Here is a 12,248-nt window from a genome sequence, read left to right on the forward strand (position 1 = left end):
CAACCAACTCAAGAGATCCCGGTGCAGGATGATCCTCATCGCACCGAGGTGGCCGAGACAGATATTGTTACGAACCGTTCCCAACGGTGGTCTTTTCTGCGCCGGTGGCGCTTCATGCCATCTATTCACGCCGTCACTCCCAAGATGGCGTCGCGGAATCGAATGGATGGTCTAGAACCCATCCCATCCATTGAGGAAACTCCGCCCGGTGATTTGATCACGTTACTTAAACCGCCGGAATGGAAGACTCAGCGCGTTGCTACTGTTGTTAGTGGTCACGCTCCGTAAGTCTTCGCTTAGGAGAAATACTGGAATTTCGTTTCCGAATTGGTTCCAACCTTCCACCTCCTCCCTTTATTGAAACCTGCTTGTCTATCCTCTTTTCTCTTTCCCAGGCTGACCGCGACCAATCGCTGTCACTTCATAGCGTCCAAGAGCTTGTTACCGGTGAAGTCGCCTTCAGACCTGCTCACAGTCCGTAGGTTACCTCCCCTCTCCCTTCGATTCACATTTCATCACACAGGAAGCCTCGTTCTATACTTACCTCTCATTGTTTCCCCCTCGTGTCTATTCATTAGGAATCTCCGGACTACAGCTCCCATCATTCATCCTGGGAATCTCCTTTCACATCCCCCTTCGTACTCAGACTGGGTAGGTGGAGCCAAATCCCTTACATATTCCTACAACCTGTCTTCTCTTAAAACATCACTGACCTTGTTTTCTTCCTCTCCCAAAGTTCCCGCCGGTCCCGAACCTCTCAACAAACCCACCTCTGAGAATCGGCATAGCAATCGGCGAACTATCGGAGAACCTCTGGGAGAAACCCGCACGCTGAAACATTTCCACCTCGAGGCTGCAGCAGAAGTCTTGTCAAATCCCATTAACTCAACGCTCTCAAGCGGCACATGGTTTTTCCCCTTTACAAAGGGTTTCTCTGCCGCATCCTTCATTTGCCGAGTTAGAGGCGAAGGGAGGGTATAACAGGTGAACTCCTGGTAGCCTCATCTCACTATTGAAGACACGGTAGGAAAACTCCAGTGGTTGTGTGGGGTTGGGGGGGAAACTAAGTGAGCCATTACGTTCCCACAGTTACAACTAACTCTAAAGTTAACAGATATGGTTCCCGTACCTTCTGGACTTGTCAGCGTCCCCACCAGTCAAACTGTCGACAGACGCAGATCTTCTCTCCAGAGAAGGAGGCACCATTCTTCATCACGACCCGGAGTCGCTGAACTTGCAGGCCTGGGTCCTGCAGCACTAGAATTTGGAGGGTATGATATCCCTGATGACTGCAGAGAGGTTCTTGCAAAGGCCAGGGCGTCCTCAACTCTCAAGTGCTACGGACACAAGTGTGAAGGGGTTCTCTGTCTGGTGCCGTGCACAAAAGATTAACCCTCTATGGATTACAGCCCTTCAAGTGCTACCATACTTACTGTCGCTGGCCAAAGCTGGACTAGCTCATGCTTTCATCAAGATACATCTGGCAGCGATTTCCCGATACACCTGAACTGCAGGACGGTCGTCCCTGTGGTCTCATCGCCTGGTGAAGGAGTTTATGAAAGGACTGTTTCGATCGTTCCTGCCGGTGAAGGCTCCAGCCCCGGCGTGGGAGCTCAACGTGGTGCTGACCAGGCTCAAGGGCCCGCCATTCGAGCCCTTGCATTCGGCTCTGTTAAAGTTCCTGTCATGGAAGACAGCGTTCCTTGTGGCCATCACCTCTGCACGACGCGTGGGAGAGATTCAGGCCCTATCCTGCAAGCCTCCATACTTGACTTTCCACGAGACAAGGGTAGTGCTGAGGACGCACCCCTCCTTCATGCCCAAGGTGCTGTTGGACTTCCATCTCAACAAGCCCTTGGTGTTGCCAGTCTTTTTCCTGTCGCCTTCTTCGCCGGCCGAGAGGACTTTGCACTCGCTGGATGTAGCTAGAGCGCTGAAGTTCTGCGTGGACTGAACGAAGAGTTTTCTGAAGACATCACAGCTGTTTGTGAACTTTGGACCTGTGAACCAAGGGAAGGCTCTCTCGAAGGCTTCCATTTTCAGATGGCTCTCCGGCTGCATAATGCACTCTCATCGGTTGGCAAACCGACCGTTGCCCGGCTGTCCGAGAGCCCTTTCGACCAGAGCGATCGCTGCTACCACAGTGTTCTTATCTGGTGTGCCCCTGCTGGACATCTGCAGGGCTGCTACGTGGAGGTCGACACACACCTTCACGGGATTCTACTGCGTCGACGGGTATTCCAGAGAGGAGTCCAGGTCGGCCAGGCAGTGCCTCGCAACCTGTTCGCTTAAGGTGAGCCTTGTGAGGAGGTAAGAGATGCTTAATGTTGAGTTTTATGTAATGCTTAATGTTGAGCTTTGCCACCTCCCATGGTTGTGCATGTGTGTACTGCTATGTATTCTTATATTCATGAGCATGTGAATCCATGCCAGACCCCATGCTGGAGAAGAAACAAGTTACTTACCTGTAACTGTTGTTCTCCAGCATGGGTCTGACATGGATTCACATGCGAACCCTCCCTCCTTCCCCTCTGCGGCTCTTCACTTGGTCATACTGCCACTTTACGCGCTACCAAATCTGAGGATGGCTGCCAGGGGCGGGGCTTAGGGAGAGGGCACTCATTGGCTGGGGACAGGATGACCCAGAGACCAGTGATTGGTTACTACTAAGAAAGACAGATCAGAAACGAAACTGATACTGATTTTTTCTTTACTGAGGATTCCCAGCCTGACGACGGGGAATATTCATGAGCATGTGAATCCATGCAAGACCCATGCTGGAGAACAACAGTTATAGGTAAGTAACTTGTTCCTTCTCCATCCTACCCCGTGGGATACTTGGCTCTACCCCTACTCCCCCTTTTCCAACACAAACACTTTCTTACACCATGAAAGACAACAGACTAACACCAGAGCTGTTTTCCTGACGTGTCCCAACACCAGGGTCAGATAGTCAGGCAATTGACAATAACTACACGCGCCTGACAGCCCTTTCCCTTCCTCACAGGGATAAAAGGCAGAGCATGGGAGCACACTTTGAGCAAGGACAAATGCACGAGGAAGCAGCTATTCCAGGACTGCAGTTCAAACAGAGAAGAAAGGCGGCGAGACCGGAAAGGATTAAGCGCCCTTGCCTTTTTCGACACAAACCTGCAAAGCCTCCGTGAAAGGAATCATAAGACCGGGAACTACAGCTGACGTGTGGTGTAACAGATGTCACCGGTGCACAGAACTCTCCTGCACTGATAACCGAGGTGGGGAGGCACGCTTGCTACTGTGGTACCGTCCTTGACTCCAGAGACAAGAAAAAACAAGGAAGTCAGCACAGCCAGTGAGTCAGAGGGAGAACCGACAGTAAACCGGACAGTGTTGAGTGAAGGTTGCAAACGGCAACCTGTTATGAACAAAGAACTCGTGTGATAGTGAACTTTTAAAGCCTAGGGAAAGACCAGCTGCAGATTGATCTGGCGCCACGTGCGCCTCCATTCGAAGGGCTCTGGTTGGTCCCCTTTTCTAGTGAACATTATAGTAAGAAGAGGCCTTAGGAAAGGCCAGCACAAAGAGTTAACGTCGTCATACAAGGGTCGTGCCAAAATCGAAAGTCCTTAACCCATTACCAAAGTTTTGACATTGTAAAACAGGCGTGTGCGGCCGGCTGAATGATGAACGATGAATCCGTAAAGCCTAACTATGGGCTGGAAAAAGCCAAGGGGAGGTGAAGGCTGACTGGGGGCTAAGAGAAAGCCTGACTGGGGGCTAAGAGAAAGCCTGACTGGGGGCTAAGAGAAAGCCTGACTAGGGGCTAAGAGAAAGTTTGACTGGGGGCTAGGAGAAAGCCTAACCCGGGCCTGGAAAAAGCTAAGGGAAGTGAATCCCACAACTAAGTGAACTATGTTAAACTGGCAAATGTGAACCCGGCTGAGGGATGCCCGCAAATGAGTGCAAAACTTAACAGCCCCTAAACATTGTGTCGACAAGTGTGCGGGATGTCCACAGTGAACGGTTGTTTAAAAAGACATTGAGATTCTTGAATGTTACAAGGTGCTGATATTTTGAATGAAAGATCGTAGTGAACCCGACTGAGGGAGGCCAACGTTGCAAAAAGGATCGGAGCCCAGTTGACGGGGATCCACGGTGAAGGTAAATCATGCAACGGGAAGATTACTGAAAGGAACTTTTTGTTTGTTGTTTATAGTACATTAGGCCATCTGAGGCAAGAGACTTGGTGTAAAAGAGACTAGGCCACAGAAGGCCCTGATATTTTGGAAACTAACTGTAAGCTTGTGCTGGAGAAGCCCCAGAGTGTGCTGTGCTCGAAGGTCCCGCCTTGTCCTGAGCTAAAAACGTGAGGAAGGGAGACCCCAGTTATACCATCCTGACTTATCATTTTGTGAACACTTCTTTCTTTTCTGGTGAACATTACCGCACACTATTTTGCAATTTAGCGGTAAGGATTGACAATAGTTTTTTTTTTTTTTTAGTACAAGCCCTTTTTATTTGACAAGACGCCACTACGACTGCCTTATTTTTATTTGATGGTTGTAGCTTGCTCCCATCTTAGATTTAGGTTTAGGTTAGGAGTTTTTCTCCCCCATTTATACAGTTTAATAAACACCCTTGACCTGTGATCACTTGTGTCTCTCTTTACTGTTGCCACCATGAGTTCCTTACAAGTCAAGTGTATACAACTACGCATTTCATTATCAAAGGAAACCCAGCCTTCCACACCAAGAGCTCACTCTGCCAGAGCTACAGGAGCTACGTTAGCATTTATTGCAAACACCCTCCTAGATGCTATTTGCAAAGCAGGTACTTGGAGTTCCGTACACACCTTTACTCAGCACTACTGCATTGAGACACATTCTAAAGCAGGTTCACAGATGGGACAAGCAGTGCTAAAACATCTATTTGCTGCTGTACTTTCTCACAACCCATCTCCTTCTCAAGATACTGCTCGCTAAATGATCCATAGCATGTGATCTAAGCAGATCCACAAGCCTCAGAAGGGGTACATTACTCACCGTAATCGTATTTCTGATGCTTGTATCTGCTTAGATTCACATGCGCCCATCCTTCCTTCCTCCCCTCCTGGAGTGGAAGGTGCATAGATGTTTCTTGCTTTATCACTATTTTCTGCTTTATTACATATGTACTCACGCACTTCACGCTACCTCATGTCAGAAACAGAACAATTTGAGGGACCTTGATGCGTGAAGGAAAATGGGTACAATAGATGTCACACTAGGGATCGTATTACTGACACGTCCAGTCGACGTCCCTTTTCGAGTTTCAAAAACAGATTATGTAATACTCTTAGTCTACCACTAGATGTCGGCCTATGCATAGCATGGGAATCTAAGCAGATACAAGCATCAGAAATACGGTTATGGTGAGTAATGTAGCCCATATATCTCCCTATGATAAAGGAAACGCCTATAATCCATTAGATATACACATATATGAAAGTTGAAGATGGGGAGGTGAGGACTAAAATCCTCTGGGATATTTGATATGTTGTAGGCTGATCATGTGAGATGCTTCAATGTGGGAAACATTTGGACTATCTATCTGTAAATTAATCTCTTCTCTGAAGGGCTCTAGGGCTATGTTTTAGGAAAGATTTTCTTTTTGCTGCTGCTTTCCTCCTGTGGACCTCAGTGGGACATCCTTTCTTTTTGCTTTGTTTTAAGTCCTGGCCTGACTTTTTGGAGTTTCCTAAGCCTTCTGCTTTACTTGCCTTGTCTTTTTGCTCATTCTTATTGAGAAACTGATCACACCATAAGACTATCAGTGCTGAGAGACTAGGAGGGTCATTATGAGTTTGCCAGTAACCCGCCTGTACTACCGGCGGGTTACTGGCAAACTCACCTTAACATTACTGGCACCCGATATCCCTGTGTAACCGGGCTATTATGGGTACCAGCAACAGCGCTAAGTTCCCATTTAATGGAATCGCATGGGACTCCATGGAATGGGTATGCTGCAATCACCAGCACCAGTAGATCAGTGATTGGGGCATTTCTTTGCCGGTAGGGGCCTGAACCCCCGGCATGTTGGGCCTGCCAGTATTTCACTGCCCCTACCAGTAAACTTGGAGTGTGCCGGTCTGGTAAAAATGTCGGATTTGGTATTTCCAGCATTTGTACCGGACCAGCACACACTTAATGAGACCGTAAGTCTCTCTTTATGGATTTTTGTGTTTTGTTACAACTGCACACATCACCCTAAAGTAATGTGTGGTTAGAAGACTTTCGGCCTCATCATGAGTTTGGCAGTAACCCTTAAATGTGGCGGTAACGTTATTACTGCCGCATTTAAGGGTCCGCCAAATCACTGGTTTGGCAGCATTTACCCCCAGCTCTAAGCTGGGGGTAAATATGCAGGGAATTTGCTGATTTTCGGTGCAATTACCGCGCAGTAATACCGCTGACGGTAATCGCGCCAAAAATTCCCCATTGGGGTCAAAGGGGAATGGGGGAATTACCATTCTGCCAAACCTGTGATCCTGCGCCAATAGCACAAGGGCGATTGGCGGTAATGCCATTAGCCCTGGCGGTATCCCGGCAGTAAGACCGCCGGGATACCGCCCAACTCGTGTTGAGGCCCTTTGTATCCTTAACTTTTTTTGGGTGGTTTTTCTGATACATTTACATTGTGTCCAGGATGGGCTGGTGGCAGTGAATGTTTTTCTACCACGTTTTGAACTCTTACTCGTGGACCTTTGCATTTGCTGCAAATGGCTAATAATAGTGACTATCACTCGAATATGGCCGTGCCACAAGGTTTTTGCCTGACCTTTGGCCACATTGTTCTTTAGCCTTTTTCCTGTTCTCTTGGGCCGGAATTGCTATATACGTCAAGCCCTTTCCCGTGGAAAGCTGCTGTTGGTGTATGAGCCCGGATGTGGGGGATGGGACTGTCTGGTCCCAGTCCGCATCCAGGTGCCTGTAATTCTGTTTGGAAGATGTTGTGGGCAGTGGCTGTCCCCGATTAGATAGCCACTACCAGTTTGAATGGTGCAGATCCTTACAATTGGTGGACATGGACGAGCTTCCAGTCAAGATCATATATAAAAGGAGAAAGTCACCCCAATTACCCTGTTGACAAACTTTTTCTATAAGCAGACATACTCTAGCAGCGAAAAAAGACTTGAAATGTCGGATGCAGAGATATTGGAAGCCGTTATCGACATCCAGCACTCCCATAAGCACAGGAGGACCGAAAATCCAACTGCAATTAAGCAGAGACTCTTGACAACAATCCCTCAAGCGAAAGAAAAGCTGTGCTTGACAAATCGACAACTAGACGACTCCAAGACACCGGAATTCGTGAACCACGTGCCAGAGGAAGGCTCACTTCCCAAGGATCACACGCGGCAGATTACCTCAACGTCAGACAACCTCCATCAAAAGAGAATTGATTTAACGATTGAGCCGCTATCTGAGCCACAGCTCAGCCGTGAACTCTACGACATCTACACTCCAGAGACACAAACAACTTTAGACATTTCTTTCCCTAGTAGCTCTGCTCGAAGGCTGCAGATTCCTCCCGTGCAAAAAGAACCCTTGGAAATGCCTCAATTGACTGTTCCCGTCTCTGACAACACAAACAACCGTTTGGCATTAAATTACATTGGCCATCCGGCTCCAGCCACAAGTTACAACAGCAGCGCCTCTGACGAGTATGAGATGATGTCAAACACTAACTCTCCGATTAGGGAGCAGCCACGGAGGGCAAATCTACAAGACTCCTTTCCAGCACCTTTGCGACCAGACGATCATAGAAGACATTCATCCGATTGGCACCATAACCATAGACAACACCGATTATCTCCTGGCCTTCTGGCCTCTCCTCTGATTTTGAGCAAACCTCATGTCCAGTCTGAGCCAATTAACAAAGACTCTCTGTCCAAGAAGCCAGATATCTTTTCCATTATGTCGTCAATCACCATTGCGCTTGCGCCTTTTACCAAATTCTACAGTCTATATACGACACAATGAAGGACCACACAACGATCCAGGCCATGATCCATACCAAGCTCATCTAGGAAGGATACATAACAGCGCAGGAGGAAAGAGCTAAATCTGCAATTGCAAACCCAAAAGACTTGTCCTCCAGGCTTCTCGCTATGGAGAACGTTCTTGACTGCCTGGATAAATCCAGAAACTCCATTTGTCAAAACTCAACTTCAGCAATAACACCTGAAACAGTGCTCGATTCACCAGCACCACACCAGGTGCCTCCGAGTTTGCCCGCAGGAAAGCGGGGCAGTAGGAACACACATAGCAAGTACCACTCGACTTGGAAAAGCCATAAATGACACAGCAGTGGTACTCATCGTTGATGAACAGGCCCAAGGCCAAGGAACAAACTCCTCTTCAGCAAAAGTCTCGGACAGAGCCTACCTAATCTTCGACAATGTTAATATCAGACCAGACAGGGTTACAGGTAATCCGGATGATTGTGGGTCCAACTCAAGTCATTCTCTAGGAAGTATACTTAAAAAATCTTCACTTCCACTACCACGGCCGGAAGGCCTACAAGAGCCTAAAAACATGATCCAGAACAAGGATTAGTCAAGCCAAACCCCACAATCCTTGCCTATAACCACTGAAGAATTCTTGGCAACTGAGGCCCTAATGAATCTAAGTCAACATCTGGATGAAGTGCCGTCTCTACCAATCCTTAAACTTCGACTCCGAAGTCCTCAGAGGAAGGTCAGTTTTGACAACCCTAAACCTGCCAGATGTACCATCGGGCACGAAGAAGATGTTTTCTCATCACCTTTCCTTACATTAGAAGAACGTAGGAAAAAAATTATTTGTGCCAAGGATAGGAGATTGCCGGAGACTACTGGACGGCCTAGAGGCTACCAGAAACAAAAGACAACAACGGCCTTGCAAAAAGAGAAGCCCTTATCCCATGAGACACAGCCAAAACAGGAACACACCAGAAAAACCCATGACTCAGCAGTAGGCGACTGAAGGGCTCAGTGTAACAAAGACCCAGTGTACTAAAGACCCAGTTTATCCGTCACATTGTGACCAATGTCATATAAAAGGGGTTTCAGGCCACCATTACAGATCAAGAACAGAAATTTATCAGAAAACGCCGGCCGCAAGTAAAACCAAATCTAAGTGATTTTTCAAAGTATAACAGACTTCGGAGAACCACGACGACGTAATCCTGAACAGAAGATCTGTTCTGAAGTTGTTCCACTACATTCCAAATCTCCGCCAAATCAAAACTGATGATCTAAAAATTGTGAATCTGAGTCACTGACACAGCAAACCTTTAAGCTATTTGCATATCTTGTCAACGACAGCCTAAGACCTCTTGAGACATGAATCAAAAGAACTTTTAAGACTGGGCTACGACCTAACTGAAATTAAGAAAATTACTCTGCATTCAAACAGACACCTAAATGGGCTTCCTTCTGGCAACCGAGCGATGAAGCACACACTGATAACTGAACCTTATCCAGAGGGAAAAGCTCAAACCCTTCACCGGACATGTTCTACTGAAACCAAAAAGACCACCAGAGTTTATCCAGACATTACTCAGGACAAGACTCTAGCTCTTACCCAAGACTCTTACCAAAAACTTCAACGGACGGCCCCTGTTAGAGGCTTAGGCCTGTCTGCGCCATTAGATCTAAAGAACAGAGCCAATTATCCATCATCGAAAACATCAACAGATCTTAAAAAAATGGAAAGGGCTATCACAGAAGAGATACAGGCTGGAAAAGCTATCGGTGCCCATCGAGACAACCGGCTCACCAAGCAGGGCTTCTGGTGTTGGCTCCCAAAAGCCTTAACATCGCAGCGCGACAAATAGCAACCCAAGCGCCTGGAACCTACCCGGCAAGCGGGTCCTTGATTCGACTCCAGTGCTGCCGACTTAAGGTTAGGTTCTTGGAACACTAGGGGATACCTCCATCTGACTGCTACAGGAGATGTACATTTGGGCTGTTAAGACACTTTATGCTTCCAAGAAACCTGGCTCACCAAAAAACCTGTACTAAACGGATATGAAACCATCTTAGCACCAGCCAAAAAGGGACTAATGGGCCGTCCTTCCTCTGGTCTTCTTATGGCCTGTCGGAGTGGTCAGTGACTAAAACATTGGTGTCGAACTATTCCTTGTTGAAAGTCATGCTGAACTGAACATCAGTTCTTCACCGGAAAACACTCAAGAAGCACCCTCAGTCGCCATCCTTAACACGTACTGGAACCCAACGACAACAGATCCCTCTCAGTTTCTCGATCTAATTTGTCTTCCAACTTGGGAAAATGGCAAAACAACAATTGATCATATTTTTGTATCCAGCCCACTCCTACATCTGACCACTTCATTTGAAGTTATACAAACAACTGCCAGCAACCACAACCTTTTGCAGATTACCTGGAAGACAGCCAACATCTCTCAGGAAAAGATGAAAACCACACTAGAGCTGAATTCCCAAGGCAATAGACTAAAACTGACAGAAAAAAGTATTAGAGAACTGACCGGCAAATACATCAAAGAAGATGGGCCTGACCACCTTACAACAGTGGACTATGGCCCTCTGTTGACGGCCTACAAGCGAACCGGAACTAGACCTAATTCGGGAGCACTGCCGAAAAAACGCACGTACGAAAAGATTCTGGTCCTCAAGCGACGAGAGTTCCAGAAAGCCAGAAGAAAAGCAGCAAATCTGGAGCTAGAAAAAGCAAACAGAATAATCCACGAACTAACGAAAAACTACCACTCATGGGTCAGAAACCATCGGTGGAAGCTACAACAACAAGACGCCGAAGCAATCCTTAAGGCAATTTGCGGTAACAACACCATAGAATTCTGGTCTCTCCTAAAAAACAGTGTCAACTAATGGGGATGCAATTCTGAACAGAATAGGCAAACCTACTTGCGTCAGTCACTTTAAAAACCTCTTCAAACTTCCGGAAGCAACCAACCCGGTGGCCCGAACAACACTTGATCCCAAGTTTAATCACCATGATCTAGTCCCTCAAGGGACAATCAAAAAAGATAGAACATGGTACCATGTGAATGAGTTAAATTTGACGACCAATCTGAAATCTGTGACCTTCTGAAAAAGCTGAAAAACTGGAGGGCGCCTAGACCGGAAGGCATTACCAATCTTGACCTGAAGTCCCATCCGGAGGAATGGGCAACATTCATAAGAGCGGTGTTCATCAGATGCGCAGAGTCCAAATCTATTCCGGTTTTGTGGATTACTACCATTGTAGACCCGATCTTTAAAAAAGGGAACCACAAAGATCCAGTTAACCATTGCCCAATTGCGTTATTGGACCCTATCGGGAAGATATTTGGTTCCCTTCTTTTGAAGAAATTTCAAACATGGGCAACGAACGCCCCCTGCAATGACCATTTCCAATCAGGATTTAAAAAGAACATGGGAACAGCCGCAAACATCCTCTTATTAAGCATCTTGAAGAGCAAGGTGATGGAAGGGGGACCAAGACTGTTTTCAGCCTTTGTTGACCTATCCCAGGCCTTTTACCGGGTAGACAGGGCTCGCCTTTGGGAAATGCTTCAGCAATGGGAATGTCCCAAAAAATTCATTGAGCCCATTTAAGCGCTCTACACAGATAAAAACATGAGGGTCCGCCTGAGCCAACAAGGCACCCTATCTACAGCCATCCCCACTTTAAGAGGAGTAAAGCAAGGGTGCCACCTCACACCGGCCCTATTCTTGGTTTATATAGGTGACTACAAGTCATCAGAGGAAGGAGTTAGATCATTCCTGCCGAAACCGGTTGAAGTACAAATCAGTAGATTGTTATACGCGGACGACCTGATTTTATTTGACCAAACTCCCATTGGACTTCAGCGACAGCTGGATAACCTCCTCAAGTACATAACCACCAATAGCCTAGATATCAACATTGAAAAGACGAAAATTATGACAGTTGAGAAGTTTGCCAAGAAGTCAGAGAAACTAAAATGGACCCTTGACAAAAGGGCCATAGATCAAGTCAAAAGCTTTAAATACCTCAGCGTAACACTGGACAGCACAAGAAGAGAAGCAGCAATGCAAGACAGCCTCCTACCCAAAATCAGAACCCTGGCCACTCAGGGTAAGGCCACTGACAGGACATTTGGCAAATTTGCCACCATTCCTGCCTTGACATTTTACAAAATGAAGGTCGTCGGTACAATCACCTATGGAGCCGAGGCAATGCCGACTATATCGAAAGCAACATGGGCCATACTTGAAGCATACT

General features: G+C 47.1%; 1 protein-coding gene across 1 annotated transcript in view; it reads left to right on the forward strand.

Annotated features, from left to right (window-relative positions):
* Positions 1-12,248, forward strand: part of GFM1 (G elongation factor mitochondrial 1) — a 572,440-nt gene that overhangs the window by 266,167 nt on the left and 294,025 nt on the right. The window lies entirely within an intron of this gene.

Source organism: Ambystoma mexicanum, chromosome 10 (assembly GCF_040938575.1).
Source record: "Ambystoma mexicanum isolate Mex_15411 chromosome 10, UKY_AmexF1_1, whole genome shotgun sequence".
Lineage (NCBI taxonomy): Eukaryota > Metazoa > Chordata > Amphibia > Caudata > Ambystomatidae > Ambystoma > Ambystoma mexicanum.